Source organism: Tursiops truncatus, chromosome 5 (genome assembly GCF_011762595.2).
Source record: "Tursiops truncatus isolate mTurTru1 chromosome 5, mTurTru1.mat.Y, whole genome shotgun sequence".
Classification (NCBI taxonomy): Eukaryota; Metazoa; Chordata; class Mammalia; order Artiodactyla; family Delphinidae; genus Tursiops; species Tursiops truncatus.
Window position 1 is genome coordinate 77,195,340 of NC_047038.1, and position 15,187 is coordinate 77,210,526.

At 37.8% G+C, this 15,187-nt stretch overlaps 1 long non-coding RNA gene across 1 annotated transcript in view; it reads left to right on the forward strand.

Moving 5' to 3' along the window:
* LOC109548806 (uncharacterized) overlaps positions 1–15,187 on the forward strand; it is a 263,053-nt gene that overhangs the window by 202,898 nt on the left and 44,968 nt on the right. The window contains exon 4 of the long non-coding RNA XR_002174944.2: positions 6,214–6,288. This is a non-coding gene — a long non-coding RNA (uncharacterized lncRNA). The remainder of the gene's footprint in view (positions 1–6,213; positions 6,289–15,187) is intronic.

The following is a 15,187-nucleotide window of genomic DNA, read 5'->3' on the forward strand; positions in this document are numbered from 1 at the left end:
TTTTCTCTGTAATTGATTTCTAATCTCATAGTGTTGTGGTCAGAAAAGGTGCTTGATATGATTTCAATTTTCCTAAATTTACTGAGGCTTGATTTGTGACCCAAGGTATAATCTATGCTGGTGAATGTTCCGTGCGCACTTGAGAAGGAAGTGTAATCTGCTGTTTTTGGATAGAATGTCCTATAAATATCAATTAAATCTATCTGGTCTATTGTGTCATTTAAAGCTTGTGTTTCCCTCTTAATGTTCTGTTTGGATGATCTGTCCATTGGTGTAAGTGAGGTGTTAAAGTCTCCCAATATTATTGTGTGACTGTTGATTTCCTCTTTTAGAGCTGTTAGCAGTTGCCTTATGTATTGAGGTGCTCCTATGTTGGGTGCATATATATTTATAATTGTTATATCTTCTTCTTGGATTGATCCCTTGATCATTATGTAGTGTCCTTCCCTGTCTCTTGTAACATTCTTTATTTGAAAGTCTATATTATCTGATATGAGTATTGCTACTCCAGCTTTCTTTTGATTTCCATTTGCATGGAATATCTTTTGCCATCCTCTTACTTTGAGTCTGTATGTGTCCCTAGGTCTGAAGTGGGTCTATTGTAGACAGCATGTATATGGGTCTTGTTTTTGTGTCCATTCAGCAAGCCTGTGTCTTTTGGTTGGAGCATTTAATCCATTCACGTTTAAGGTTATTATCGATATGTTTGTTCCTATTACTATTTTCTTAATTGTTGGGTTTGTTTTTGTAGGTCCTTTTCTTCTCTTGTGTTTCCCACTTAGAGAAGTTCCTTTAGCATTTGTTGTAGAGCTGGTTTGATGGTGCTGAATTCTCTTAGCTTTTGCTTGTCTGTAAAGCTTTTGATTTCTCCACTGAAACTGAATGAGACCCTTGTCAGGTAGTGTAATCTTGGTTATAAGTTCTTCCTTTTCATCACTTTGAGTATGTCATGGCATTCCCTTCTTGCTTGTAGAGCTTGGGCTGAGAATTCAGCTGTTAACCTTATGGGAGTTCCCTTGTGTATTTGTCATTTTTCCCTTGCTGCTTTCAATAATTTTTCTTTGTCTTTAATTTTTGTCAATTTGATTACTATGTGTCTTGGACTGTTTCTCCTTGGGTTAACCCTGTATGGGATGCTCTGCACTTTCTGGACTTGGGTGGCTATTTACTTTCCCATGTTAGGGAAGTTTTCGACTATAATCGCTTCAAATATTTTCTTAGGTCCTTTCTCTCTCTCTTCTCCTTCTCCTACTCCTATAATGCGAATGTTGTTGCGTTTAGTGTTGTCCCAGAGGTCTCTTAGGCTGTCTTCATATCTTTTCATTCTTTTTTCTTTATTCTGTTCTGTGGCAGTGAATTCCACCATTCTGTCTTCCAGGTCACTTATCTGTGCTTCTGCCTCAGTTATTCTGCTATTGATTCTTTCTAGTGTAGTTTTCATTTCAGTTATTGTATTGTTCATCTCTGTTTGTTTGTTCTTTAATTCTTCTAGGTCTTTGTTAAACATTTCTTACATCTTCTCAATCTTTGCCTCTATTCTTTTTCTGAGGTCCTGGATAATCTTCACTATCATTATTCTGAATTCTATTTCTGGAAGGTTGCCTATCTCCACTTCATTTAGTTGTTTTTCTGGCGTTTTATCTTGTTCCTTCATCTGCTACATAGCCCTCTGCCTTTTCATCTTGTCCATCTTTCTGTGAATGTGGTTTTTTTTCCACAGGCTGCAGGATTGTAGTTCTTCTTGCTTCTGCTGTCTGCCCTCTGGTGGATGAGGCTATCTAAGGTGTTTGTGCAAGTTTCCTGATGGGAGGGACTGGTGGTGGGTAGAGGTGGATGTTGCTCTGGTGGGCAGAGCTCAGTAAAACTTTAATCCACTTGACTGCTGATGGGTGGAGCTCGGTTCCCTCCCGATTGGTTGTTTGCCCTGAGGTGACCCAACACTGGAGCCTACCTGGGCTCTTTTGTGGGGCTAATGGCAGACCCTGGGAGGGCTCACTCCAAGGAGTACTTCCCAGAACTTCTGCTGCCAGTGTCTTTGTCCTCACGGTGAGACAGAGCCACCCCCCCACATCTGCAGGAGACCCTCCAACACTAGCAGGTAAGTCTGGTTCAGTCTACTATGGGTCACTGCTCCTTCCCCCAGGTCCCAACGCACAGACTACTTTGTGTGTGCCCTCTGAGAGTGGAGTCTCTCTTTCCCCCAGTCCTGTCAAAGTCCTGCAATCAAATCCCGCTAGCCTTCAAAGTCTGATTCTCTAGGAGTTCCTTATCCCATTGCTGGACCCCCAGGTTCAGAAGCCTGAGGTGGGGCTCAGAACCTTCATTCCAGTGGGTGGACTTCTGTGGTATAAGTGTTCTTCAGTTTGTGAGTCACCTACCCAGCAGTTACGGGATTTGATTTTATTGTGATTGCGCCCCTCCTACCATCTCATTGTGGCTTCTCCTTTGTCTCTGGATGTGGGGTATCTTTTTTGGTGAGTTCCAGTGTCTTCCTGTCAATGATTGTTCAGTGGTTAGTTGTGATTCCAGTGTTCCTGCAGGAGAGAGTGAGAGGACATCCGTCTACTCTGCCGTCTTGAACCAATCTCTCTTGCTTATATTTTAGACCCAAGTCACTGAATAGTAGAAAATCATTACAGGATGTTTAAATATCTTTCTGTTTAATGGTGTGTTGTCTCATTAACAACCTCAATGTATTTACAACCAAATCTCATAAATTTTTGTTTTCCCATCAGTACTTAGAACATTTCTCTGTATATAACAGGTGTTCAGATAAATTTTATGGATTGATTGAAACAATAATTTCAGTGGATAAGTTTAGTAAAACCAGACCAAAATAATTATGCTGTTTGAAGTAGGTATGTGCTTTCAAGAAACTGTGGGAATTCCATGGTGGTCCAGTGGTTAGGACTCTGTGCTTTCACTGCTGAGGGCCTGGGGTTCAATCCCTGGTTGGGGAACTAAGATCCCACAAGATGCACAGCAAGGCCAAAAAAAAGAAAAAAAAGAAACTGATTGCAATGGTCTCCCATTATTTGTTCCTTTTACCCCCATAGCATCTGGTGCATTGGAACACTTATCCCTCTGCAGCAGAGTAAGTTCCGGTGTCTGTGATTGCTCCTGTGTTGAGTGCCTAGGCAGTGACTATGCTTGATTCATTTGTGTCCACAGTATCTATAAAATAAGTGGCATAAAATAAGTGCTTTATGTTTATTGAATGGAAGAATGAGCAAATAAATGAACAAATGAATGATCCAATCTTCTTGGATTATCAGTTGGTTAAAACTGATGCAGAAGAAAGGAAATAAAAGGAAGTAGCACACTGTACAACACATATTAGTCACTCAAGAATTGTATCCTGAATAGATAAAGCTGCACTGAAAAAAGAAAATTGATATATGACTAGATACTAGTTATGTGAAAGGTGGTGATGAGCTGAAATATACTGAAGATTCATGCTTTCAATGTTTTTTATTTTATTTTATTTTTTATTTTTTTGCGGTACATGGGCCTCTCACTGTTGTGGCCTCTCCCACTGCGGAGCACAGGCTCTGGACGCACAGGCTCAGCAGCCATGGCTCACGGGCCCAGCCGCTCCGCAGCATGTGGGATCTTCCCAGACCGGGGCATGAACCCGTGTCCCCTGCATCGGCAGACGGACTCTCAACCACTGCGCCACCAGGGAAGCCCCTTTCAATGTTTTTTAACCTTTTATATGCGTAAGAATCACTTGAAGTGTTTTGTTTTTTTTAAGTGCATGTTTACCAAGACCAACCCAGAAAAGTTCAATTCAATAGATTTAACAAGAATACCAGTACTTCTATTGCAGGTGGACCAAGACCACATTTAGAGAAATTCTGCATTAGACATAAATAGTAGCACCATTCACTCTTTTGAAAAATTCAAGGGAAGATAATTTTGTTCCCTTTGTGTTGATAAAGGACTATTTTAAACAACTCAAATCTTCTGCTCTTTTGTAACAAACATTTGTTGAAAGAAAGAAACAACATATGATGCTAATTTCTCCCTTTGATTCTTGACCTGGAGAAAAGCTGTGCAAGTTATAAGCTGACTTTCAGTATCATTCATTATTTAAATACTTTTAACCAAGCATTTAGAGTATGTTTTAGCAGTTTAAAAACTAATGCTCTACACAGAAACCCTGCTGGAGCTTTCCCCATACCTATGGCTTCATACCCAATTAGGTTCTTAACACCAGGCCGGGAGGTGACCAAAGAGACTAGGTCATGGAACCACTATAAACAACAGGGCCAAGTGTATATCTGGCATGGCCAATTTGTAACAGAGTTTTCAGAACTGCTGCTCTTCTCCTTTGAAATGAAATAGAAGATAGAGCCATATGAAAAAGACCACAGGTCTGTTTGGAATTTATTCCCACATCTTCTAGGAAGAATTGTTTGTCCTGCTGCAACTATGTGGTTTTAGTGGTATTTCTATGTATCTCTATGTCCTTGGCATCCTGGCAATAGTTAATTTCAATGAAAATGGACATCCAAACCAGCTAGGATCTTCAGAGGCATGTCTTGGAAGTCTTGAACTAGGAATAGAGAAATGCATTCCTACCCCATATCTGGTAGTGAAATGGATGTGCTGCAGCAGTTGTTCTCTGCCTTGAAGACTGGCTATGCCAAAGAAAACCAAGAGCATGTGCCTGGGTGTTGGGGAGTGAGGCTAGAAGGAAAGTGATGGAGGAAAGAGATAGAAGGAGAGTTTGCAAGCAGTCTAGTCTCTTGTTCTTGATGTCTTGGAGACCATTTGCCTTTATTGTGGCTACATACACTTTATAAGAACTCTCCCAATTTGCCTAAGTCAACTTGATTTGGGTTTTGAAGGAAACAGACTTTATTTTTGAAGAGCATGTTTAGTTTGACAGCAAAGTTGAGCAGAAGGTACAGAGATTTCCCATATACCCTCTGCCCCATACATGCACAGCCTACCCCATTATCAACATCCCCTACCAGAGTGATACATCTGTTATAATTGATGAACTTGGATTGACACATCATTATCTCCCCAAGTCCACAGTTTACATTAGGGTTCCCTCTTGATGTTGTACATTCTATGAGTTTGAACAAATGTATAATGCCTTGTATCCACCATTGTAGTGTCATATGGAATAGTTTCATTGCCCTTAAAATCTTCTATCACTACAGCCAAGGATTTCTAACAAATTTTGATGTGGGATTATTTATCAGTGACTCCATTAAATTGTGGTGAGTTAACTTTGGAGGAATAACTTCTGATGTTGTGAAACTAGTCTAAAGTTTGACATAAACATGCATTACATTATAAGAAAAACTCCTTAAATGGAAAAAAAAAAAGCTTTTCTTCTGCTTTCTGTCCACACTCCCATCTCAAAGGTAAACATCTAAGAAACACAGCATCTATAGAGGCCTTGGATGCAGGGAACAGCATAATGCTTTAAAATCTCATTTTCTTAAATATGTTTCTATTACACTTCACTGATGAAAAATTATGCTTTTAATTCTAATGACTCTTAGCCAAGGTCTATTTAAAGTGTCTCCTTATGTTGCAGAGGTATTTTGCTCAAATCTTGTTTGGAATATGGATATTTTATTGAGTTATTCATGTTTTCCTGTCTCAGTAGTAAATGGTCCAAAATGTTTTTTTAAGTCATAAATAATCTGTTTGCTAAATGCCCAAACTTTTACAAAATTCAATCTCTCAAATCTTATTGTCTTAAATTTAAAATTCACCCATGCAATTATTTGAAGTTCATACATAATCTTTGATGATGTTCTGGTTTCCCTGCCACTTGGTGAATGATGATTACCAACTTCTCATTGTCTTTCTGCTTTTACTGTTGTTTAAAATTTTTCATTTAGATTTGAGGTTTCTGTTTTCTCATAAATTCCTCTAAATTGTTTCTTAATATTTTCTTAAATTTGAACCTTGATCCTATGTTACAATTTGACTTTTTGCTTCTGTGACCTAACGCTCCCTACACACTATTTTCAAAGTTTAGGGAGGAAGAAATGTTAAAAAAAAGCATATGTAAACCCAAGAGAAGAAACATTAGATTATTCCTGATATTTTAGAAAAAAGGAACTCCATTTCACTGAGACTCTATAAAACAAGCACACAATACAAAGTAACTGGGGAGAATGGGAAGGACAATTCTAACAGCAAAGTTAAAGAATGGAGAACTTAGACTTGCATCTGTCCTTTCAGAATTCAGCAGTTGATGGAGATGATAACGGCAGAAAAAGGTGAGCAGTGACTTCATATGGTGTGAAAGCCTCACAGGTAAGACTTAAAGATCCATCAGTATTTTTTACTGTCCTGATTTGGAAAACATTACTATTTTGCACAAAGTGGACATGTGTTCTTCAAACCTAATAAAATGAATGAGTGAGATATATCTAAGACAATTTCCTATTACTATAATATTAGAAGAGGGTCAAGAGAGACATTTTCTCAAGTAAAGCTTATTACATGTGCACATGTTTTATCTTTAGAATGAGAAAAAATAGTTAAATAAAGGCTTTTATTATTACTTTCTAGATGCTATGTCTGTCAGTTTCTTCCTTATATTGCTCTCCAGATATCCTGTTCAAATCCAGAACACTAGAATTCTTACAGGTTTTCTAAGCTTCTGAGAATAATACTTCAATGGTTTGTTGAATTTTAACTGCCAATTATTAGCTATTCTCTAAGTGAAGACTTGTTACAATATTTTTATAACTTTATAACTTTATAATAAGAATCTATAATTACCCGCATTTTTGTTATGAAGATTTCAACACTTTCCGAGTTTGTTCGTCACCTTAGTTTTTGAAAATAGCGGAAGCCCATTTGAATACCAGTCTTTCTGCTAGCTTGTGTGCTCTTTGAAGGCATATTCTAAATTTTACATCCCCAGGGCCTCTCATTTGTTAAATGAATGAAGAAAATGAAGCAAATTTAAAGTAGAGAGTTATGTTCCCTTGACTCACAGTCTTTCTGTTTTCCTTAGATTAGGCCAACTACTAGAAGGGTTTTTTCTGAAAAGTTTATATACCAGATGATATTTGGAGTGGCATTTCTTTATAAGTATCCTTATTTTGAATGAATGTATGTATGTAAAGCATTTAGGACAGCCTGGTCTCAGGGTAAAGATATGTCTTTTTCTTTTGCTATTATTATTATTACAAACTGTCTCTGATTTAAATTTATGTAAATGCTACTAATACCCACTGAGTATGGAAGAAAAAGCAAAAAAAAAAAATATTAAGAAAGAATGAAACCATTTTCTTGACTCTTAAAGCTATTTTTCTCCTGTGAGAGCACCCCTTCTAATTCATATCATAGATTGCGAATTTATTCATGCCTATTTCATTAAAGAAACATCCCTTTCTGTTTCTGAACATGATGAATGGCTCCTGCTCTTTTGAAAGGTGACAATGCAACATTAGTTTGATTTTTGTGTACGGCTGTAATGATCTTTGCTAATGGCCTGAAGCAATAGATTCAGATGAAAAATTAAAATGTTTACTATCCTTACTCCTGTATTATGTAAGAAGAGTTCCTCAGAGAACATCGTTTTCATTATCGATAATGATTTATCCTGTGTGATTTATTGTGCTGCGAAATTCAGAGGACAGGCACATTTTTGACTTTATATACAGTTTCATCTCTTCACGAGGCAACAAGAAGTGAAATAACCTCTCAGGAAACATTGAAAGCAGACACTTATTATATGAAACAGTTTGAACTATTCAACATCCATTGCTAATTCTGTCATGCTTTGCTAAAATAGTGCAGCATTTAAATACTGAAGAAGCAATATACTGATAATGAAACCATTTCCAGGCAAAGAACTTAGAACAGGTATTTAGTCTGGATAGTTTCATTATAAATGTCTGTGGTCCTAAAAATATTTCAGGCTAATACAGTGCAAAGAACTGCATCTGGAGGAAAAGGCATATACCTGTTTTAATCAAAACCTGATACAGAAAGGACCTTTTTAAATGAAGATTCCCTTAAATGGAAAAACAACCGTTTGTTGGGCTATTAATACACACATGTAATTAATTCAACTTGAAATGTTATTCACTTAACCCAAAGTTATGAAATGACTTCTGTATGCCAGGCATTTCCTTATTACTAGAAAATTCTGAAGTAATAAATGTTCAGGTTAAATGTGTTAGCATATTAGAGCCCACAAACAAAAGTTTCCAATAAAAATTAAAATGTTAATTCTGATCATAGTTGAATATTTTACTGACTGCAACAAAAATGTTTCTGATTTATAATAGTTTCTTGTTTTCCTTGTTTTATTTCGTGTGGTTTTCAGTTGTTGTGTATAAGTGTCTAATAGATGCATGATGTGCTACTAGTTCACAAGAAAGAAAGGGTAAGAAGAGACAGCTCAGATTTAAAATGGATCAACTCTTGCTAATTAGGGTAATGGGAGGCCATTAACTGTCTTGTAACCAAATCATGAAAAACATTGGTTTACAAGTTTTTTTTTAATACGTTCATATTTCCCAATAAGTTCTTTATTTATTTTTCCTCGCTGCTCTCTCTTTCACTTTTGTAACTAAATTTAAAAAATGATTATTATCGTGTAGTTTACCAATTTTGTTTCTTTGCCTTAAATCTTTAGGGCAGTGGTTAAATGAGGTCACACAGATCATACCCTAGTCCTGCTACCTCAGGGAGTGAGGGAGACAAGCACTTAACATTTCTAGATTTTGGTTTCCTGATCTGTGCACACAGATAATCGTAGTACCTACCTCATATTATGAGAATTAAATGAGATGATGCACATAAACTCAATACAACATAAGTATTCAGTACATATTATTTACCTAAAATATTTGATTTTAAAATTGCATAGTCGCAAAGTGAATTTTAGGAAAAGGTAGTTTTCACTGGTGTCAAACTGGCAGTATAATATCTATTAGTGATCAAAGTGCTTTGAAGTCTGTCCTTAAGAGAGTTATGTTTTATTCTTTGAATTAGATGCCAATGGATAATTGTAGGTAAAGCCAGGAAGGAACCTATTTTTACTCAGAACTTTAGCTTCTCAGGAAATATTTACACAGGCATCCACTGTAATTTCTTCCCAGGAATGAAACTGGGCCTCACAAATTACCCTGCTCTTCCCTAGAGCTGTTCTCCTTTTAGATAGGTGGGATTTTTCACCTCTCATTTGCATGTTCATTTGAGGTGGGCTGCTTATGGAAGGTGAGGGAGAGAAGGAAGAAAGACAACAGAGCTTGAATTGTGTTTCATTCTCCTGAGCATTCTCAGGTAACACATGGAGGAAATTTGAAATCAGTGTCTGAGAGCTACATTTCTGAATCATCTACCCTCCGGTAAGCATGTATTATACAGAAATGATAAAAGTGAAAGTTTTTGTTTCTATGTAGTAAAAGTATCACATAATTTTCTATTTTTATGTCAGATGGACTTCAAAATTCTCCTCGCAGAATATCAGCAAAACCTTTTCTAAAAAGCATTGCATCTGCAACTCAACAATTTAGTAAATATTAGGGATGTCTATCAAGTTACTCTTGGTAAAATCTCACTCTGATTGGGTGGAGGGGCATTGGTTTTTCTTAAATGTTAATCCCTGAATCCTATCTTTGGCTGCCTTAAAATCTGGTTTGGGGTGTTTTCTTCAGACAAGCCTATGAGTCCTTTAATATTTGAACTCTGAATCTAAAGAAATGATCAGATTAAACATGTGTTCATCTTTACAAATTCTGCATGTAGAAATTATATATTTCTATAAATAGCTGTCCACTATTAGCATATCGGGTAAGGTGGACTTGGGCACATAGATGAGTGCACTGCTAACAGAGCCTGTGTCCTCATAGTTCAGGAACTATGAAAAGTAATAAATTTTATTTTAGACATTAAAGACCCAAGTATGTCAGAGCCTTCACTCAGGTTTGTGCTAGACTGCAAACATCACATAATCAAGATTGTGAGGACTATCTGATAGTTGTAGAGTTCTTTCAGTGTCACCTTGAGGATATGAAATTAGTTCCCCTTTGCCTATAATATGTGACTCAATTACTTTGTGAAAATAATGGTAGTGTTTATTTGTGGTCAGATACTAGATTTTAAGACTGCATTTATATTCCTAGGAGAAATGACTGAACACAAGAGTGCTCTTTTGATTGATTAGACTAATGTTTAAACTGGTACATGCATTGAGAGTGTAAGATGGTATCCAAGCTATGATGTACCAGTGACACATGTCTGCCTATGTGTGACCCTCACAATGCTATAGTATGCTGATTCTAGTGTGACAGGATGGTGCTACCCATTGTCAGTAGATCTGAAGTCCTGACTTGCATCCATTTGCCAATACCAAAGCTATACTTGCTGCAGTTAAGCTTTGTTAGTCTGGGCACATGTGACATGTCAGTTAGAGATAAATCCTCTATGGTGAATTGAATAGGCAACTGTCAGTTTATTAGGCTTTAAAACTAGTTAGGGGGAGAAATCTAGAGCAATTTAATTCTTATAAAATTTTTACCAGTTGTTACTTTTATATCTACCTAGCTAGCTAGCTATCTATCTAGCTAGCTATCCATCCATCTATCTATCATCTGTCTTTTCCTCTCTGAGTAATTTGTATATGTGTTTGGGGCATGGCTCTATATCTCAAAGACACCTGGAGATGAAAAATTAGTCATTTGTTTAGTGAGTTGCAAAATTGAACCAAAGCTGCAATACAATAGTGTAGAAAAAAATATAACTTCTTTACTTGGGATATAAACAATCGATTCTTCCTTTCCTAAGCCCCTTTCATTCATTAACCATAAAAGAAAAATCAAAATTTCCTGTCCTGTTTAAGCAGTAGCCCAATCCAATAATTTAAATAGTATCTTCAAGTAACATCACCTTCTTAAAATTTTTCATAGGTGTTCCACAACAACATCTGCCTTTTAGAAGGTCTTGTTTGTGGTTGGGTGATCTTCACGTGGAATAGATGAGTCACTGGGTAAGATGAGACCTCACCCCTCTGATCTCCAGGAGAGGTTTCTTTTCCAGTCTATGGCTGGGCAGTATTCTGGGCACTGTAGCTGAAGCCTCTTCCTCATCAGATCTTTAGGCTTGATGATAATCCTGAGAAATTGTCTGGCTCAGCCAGTTTCGTTTTGTCTCCAGCTGGGGTTGGAGACTCCTTGAATGTGTCTAGCAGTGAATTTCATTCAGCCCAGATGTGGGTGATCTGCTCTGTAGCTCTCAATACACAGCCATCTCCTCCTCTAGTAAGTCCTCCATCCGGTTTCTCCGCCGTTCCTGGGTCCTGTCTAATCAGATAGCCCAAATGGTGACCCAGGAATCTGGTCATTGCATTACCAGGCTGCAGTAACTAAATTGATAGGTCTGTACTTCATTGGGTGAAGAGGCAGTCTGAAATATAGTCTCTTTGAAGATATGTAGGGGTGAGAATAAATGGGGTGAAGTGAGGATGGAAAAAGATCTCATCATCTTTGTTTCTGATGTTACCCACACTTACCCAATACAACTCACTATTACTTAGCCAAAGTCTTGGAATGGGAACATTGGGATACATATGAATAACCATTTAACACCTGTTTCTTTCTCTCTTTTTTTCCTCTCTCTAAAATCCATATCTTAAAATGGACAAATCAAAGAGGGCTTTTTACCTGGGGAGATTTCTTTAGAGAGAATTCCATGAACATAGATCTCCCAGGCTTGATTGTTTAAATACTAATGAAGAAATAAAATAATATAGAAAATTTTCTTCTAAGGCAGTAATCTGCCATACGTAGTTCTATAATTGGCATTGGTGAAACAATACTAAAAAAGAGGGCCTCACTTTGCTGATTACTCTAGTCCTCACTTCTCAGATTGGCTCATTGGCAGTTTATTAAAATATTTAATAAGGACCTGGAGTTTCTCCCCTCACATCTAAATCTTAATTGACAGGAGTACCTTATAGTGAGTGAATAAAAGGTCCGATCATAACTGGAAGACTAATTTTCTCATCTTAAATCTTGTTAATTCTTATGAAAGCTGACAATGACATATTGTTGTATCCAGTTCCTATTAGCCATTTATCTTCTTTACGAACCATAAAGAAAACAGAATTGCAGGGTTCAGTGACTTCTGAAACCAACTACACAGGGTTGGGCCACACCTCGCAGATTAAGGGCATCGTCCTCCACAGGACAGGCTTCACTATAGACATTGGCCACAGTTCATAGGTCCACAGGCCATCCTCACTTCTGACCAGCTGGCTACAAATCTGTGGGTCTCCAGTACCCCATCAGTTTTTATAATTTGCAGAAATGACACATACAACTCAGGAAAGTGCTATACGTATGGTTAAAGTTTTATTATAGCGAAGGATACAAATCAAAACCAACCAAAGGAAGAAATTCATAGGATGAGGTCTAAAAAGGGCCCAAATACAAAGCTTCTGGTTGTGTTCTCCCTGTGGATTCCTGGACAGCATTATCTCCTCCTGGCTGCAGCGTGTGACAATACTCAGAGTATTATGAACCGAAGCCCTTGGTGTCCCGAATTTTTACTGGGGTTCACTCACAGGCTGCTCATGAGGCTGACCTTGACTTTTCAGCCCTTCCTAGAGGTTTGGTCTCCAGTTCGTCTGGAGATCATAACTGATAAGGCATGTTCCAAAGCCCCTATCCTAAATCACATTGTAAGATTGCCTATTGGCCAAAGCACCCAGGCAAACAGAGACATTCTTATCAGGCAAGGCATGCCAGGGGCCTAGATTTCACCTCTCCGTAGCCTAAGACAAATGTCAGAGAGCTCTTTGGAAAAAGTTAATTCTTCAGTACACAGCAGGATCCTTTTATAAATAAATCCAAGGACTTGTATGCATGTCTGCGCTTGAAACAAAGCCTGAACTTGTAAACACACCTGAACTTGTACACAAGTCTGCACTTGTCTTCAAGAGTCTCAAGTAAGTTTCTGGTTAACCTTTATCTGCTTTTTTTACATTTATTTCTCTTTGAAAAGAATATTCCTCCCCGTCATTTATTTAAAAAGCCCCATTCATCTAACAATATACTTGTAAGATTTTTAAAAATTCTATTTTCTATTTGTCAATGTAACTAAACACAGACATCTTTAACGTAGTTTAATATTAGTATGTTTTACTAGTAATATTAGTATGAATATAGTTTCTTGCAAAATTATGAACTTCTTGAAGGCAGGTATTATATATCTTTTTTACTTTTGATTTCTAAGGTCCTCAAGAGTATGTGTTTCCTATTATAGTTACTAGTATACATTTATTTGAGTGAGTGTAAGTGAATGCAGTCAAGTAGCAGGAGGATTACATTATAACCTGTAAAAAGCATTGGAATGTAACTACAGTGCTCAAAGAAACTTCATAGTTCAAATTAACCAAATTATTATGGTGATAAGTCCCAACAAGATGGGAATCCACTTGGTGATAAACAGTGTCAACTCATCACCACAAAAGGCATGAACTACCATCCTAAATATGACAACACTTTGTGTCATTTAATGGTAAAACACATCCACTTCCAATAAAGCCAGGAAACACTTCCAGTATGTTGTCATTTTTTTTACCTTATAGATTACTTGGGTAGCTGGAATTTTAGCTTTAGTCTAAGCTGTCCCCAGCACATTCAGACATGTTTTGCAGGAATAAAATTCATGTGAGGATATTTGAAAGAAAGGCTTACACGTATCCAAGGAGGGAGCATTTGAGAGCTCAGTGGAGAAGTTTGTCCCCAGATTCTAAACCTCTGAAGAGAATCACTGTAAGTGAAAGATGGAAGACCTCATCCCCAGGGAACCTTAAATTGTTTGTGGCATTGGAAACCCTGCGCTGGGTAGTGATGTGTGAGTCAAAGTAGGGCAGAAACTTTTTGTTCCATTTCGTGAGGATTTAGCATGGCTTCTCTGCACCAGCGAATGAATGCAAAGCTACTTTAGGACATTGAGGGTCCACTGTAGCAGTAGCAGAAACAACAGCAGCAGCAGCAGGAGGTTGGGAGTCCTTTAAAGGACGATATCAGTGTCAGCCAGGGGTTAGCTCAGGGCAAAGGTGGACTCTATTAAGATATACCTACTTTAAATACTCTGTTGATGAAATTTGGGTTATTTTTTCTAGCTTGTATTGGGTGTAAAAATGTTACAGGTGCAGTCCATTATTTCAAAAAGTGTACCAGATTTATGATCATCTTTTATGCAAGACAGGTCACCAAGAAATCATCAGTAATGCTAAGTAGCTCAATTGCTACCACTAGTCTGCATCCTACTGGGTCATCTCTATTGTCCTCCACATCCACTGCTTAGGAAAACTCCATCCAAGTTTCCTGATTCTTAAAGTTGCCTTGAGAAAGGGCTGTGTTTCCTGAAATCAGAAGTAATGGAAGGAGATAAACGCAAGGTGAGAAGAGCGCAAAGGAGGAGGCATGCTAGGAAGCCTTTTGAATCTTGAGTTTTCTCCTTGCTCCTCACAGAGACAACTCACAGTGGATTTTCAAGCTGCAGGAACGAGCTGTGAGTCCATATTCCAAACTTAAGCTAGAGGGATGGTAGGGAAGCTTTTGGCAGAAAGCAGCAGGTGGCAGAGGAAATGGAACTGTATGGTCCCACCATCTAATGAGGCAGAGGAAGGTGTAGGGGAAGGAAAATTTTCTTCCCTACCCTTTCTAGGTTCTTCTGGCTGGTCTAAGAATTAAATCGACATGAGACAGATTAACAGGAGAAAATCAAGTTTAATTATGTATGTATAGGGGGCCCCATAAGAAAAATGAAACCCCAAGGGCAAATTAGGCAATTGAGGCTTATATGCCATTTGAGAGAAGAAGCGGGTAGGGGTTTGGGACTTCATAGGGGTGGAAGGCTATTCATACGGAGATAGAAAAACAAATGTTTGGTGAACAAATGTTTGCTATGCCATGCAGAGATAATGGGAACCAGAGAGGTCTTTGGTTTCCAGGCCCTGCTGAATTCCCCCAACAGCACCTGGTCCATATTTTTTGTAGATATCTCTGGTGATAGTGCTCTTCCTGGAGCAGGCCCTTAATCTAAATCCTTTTAGGGAGTTAAGGGGAAGGTAAAACAAAGACTTACTGAATCTGCTGTTTCACCCTAAAATAATCTTAATACCAAAGAGACACATTTTGGGGTGGCAAGTTTTGCTCCCCTATAAACACTTGTAATGAGA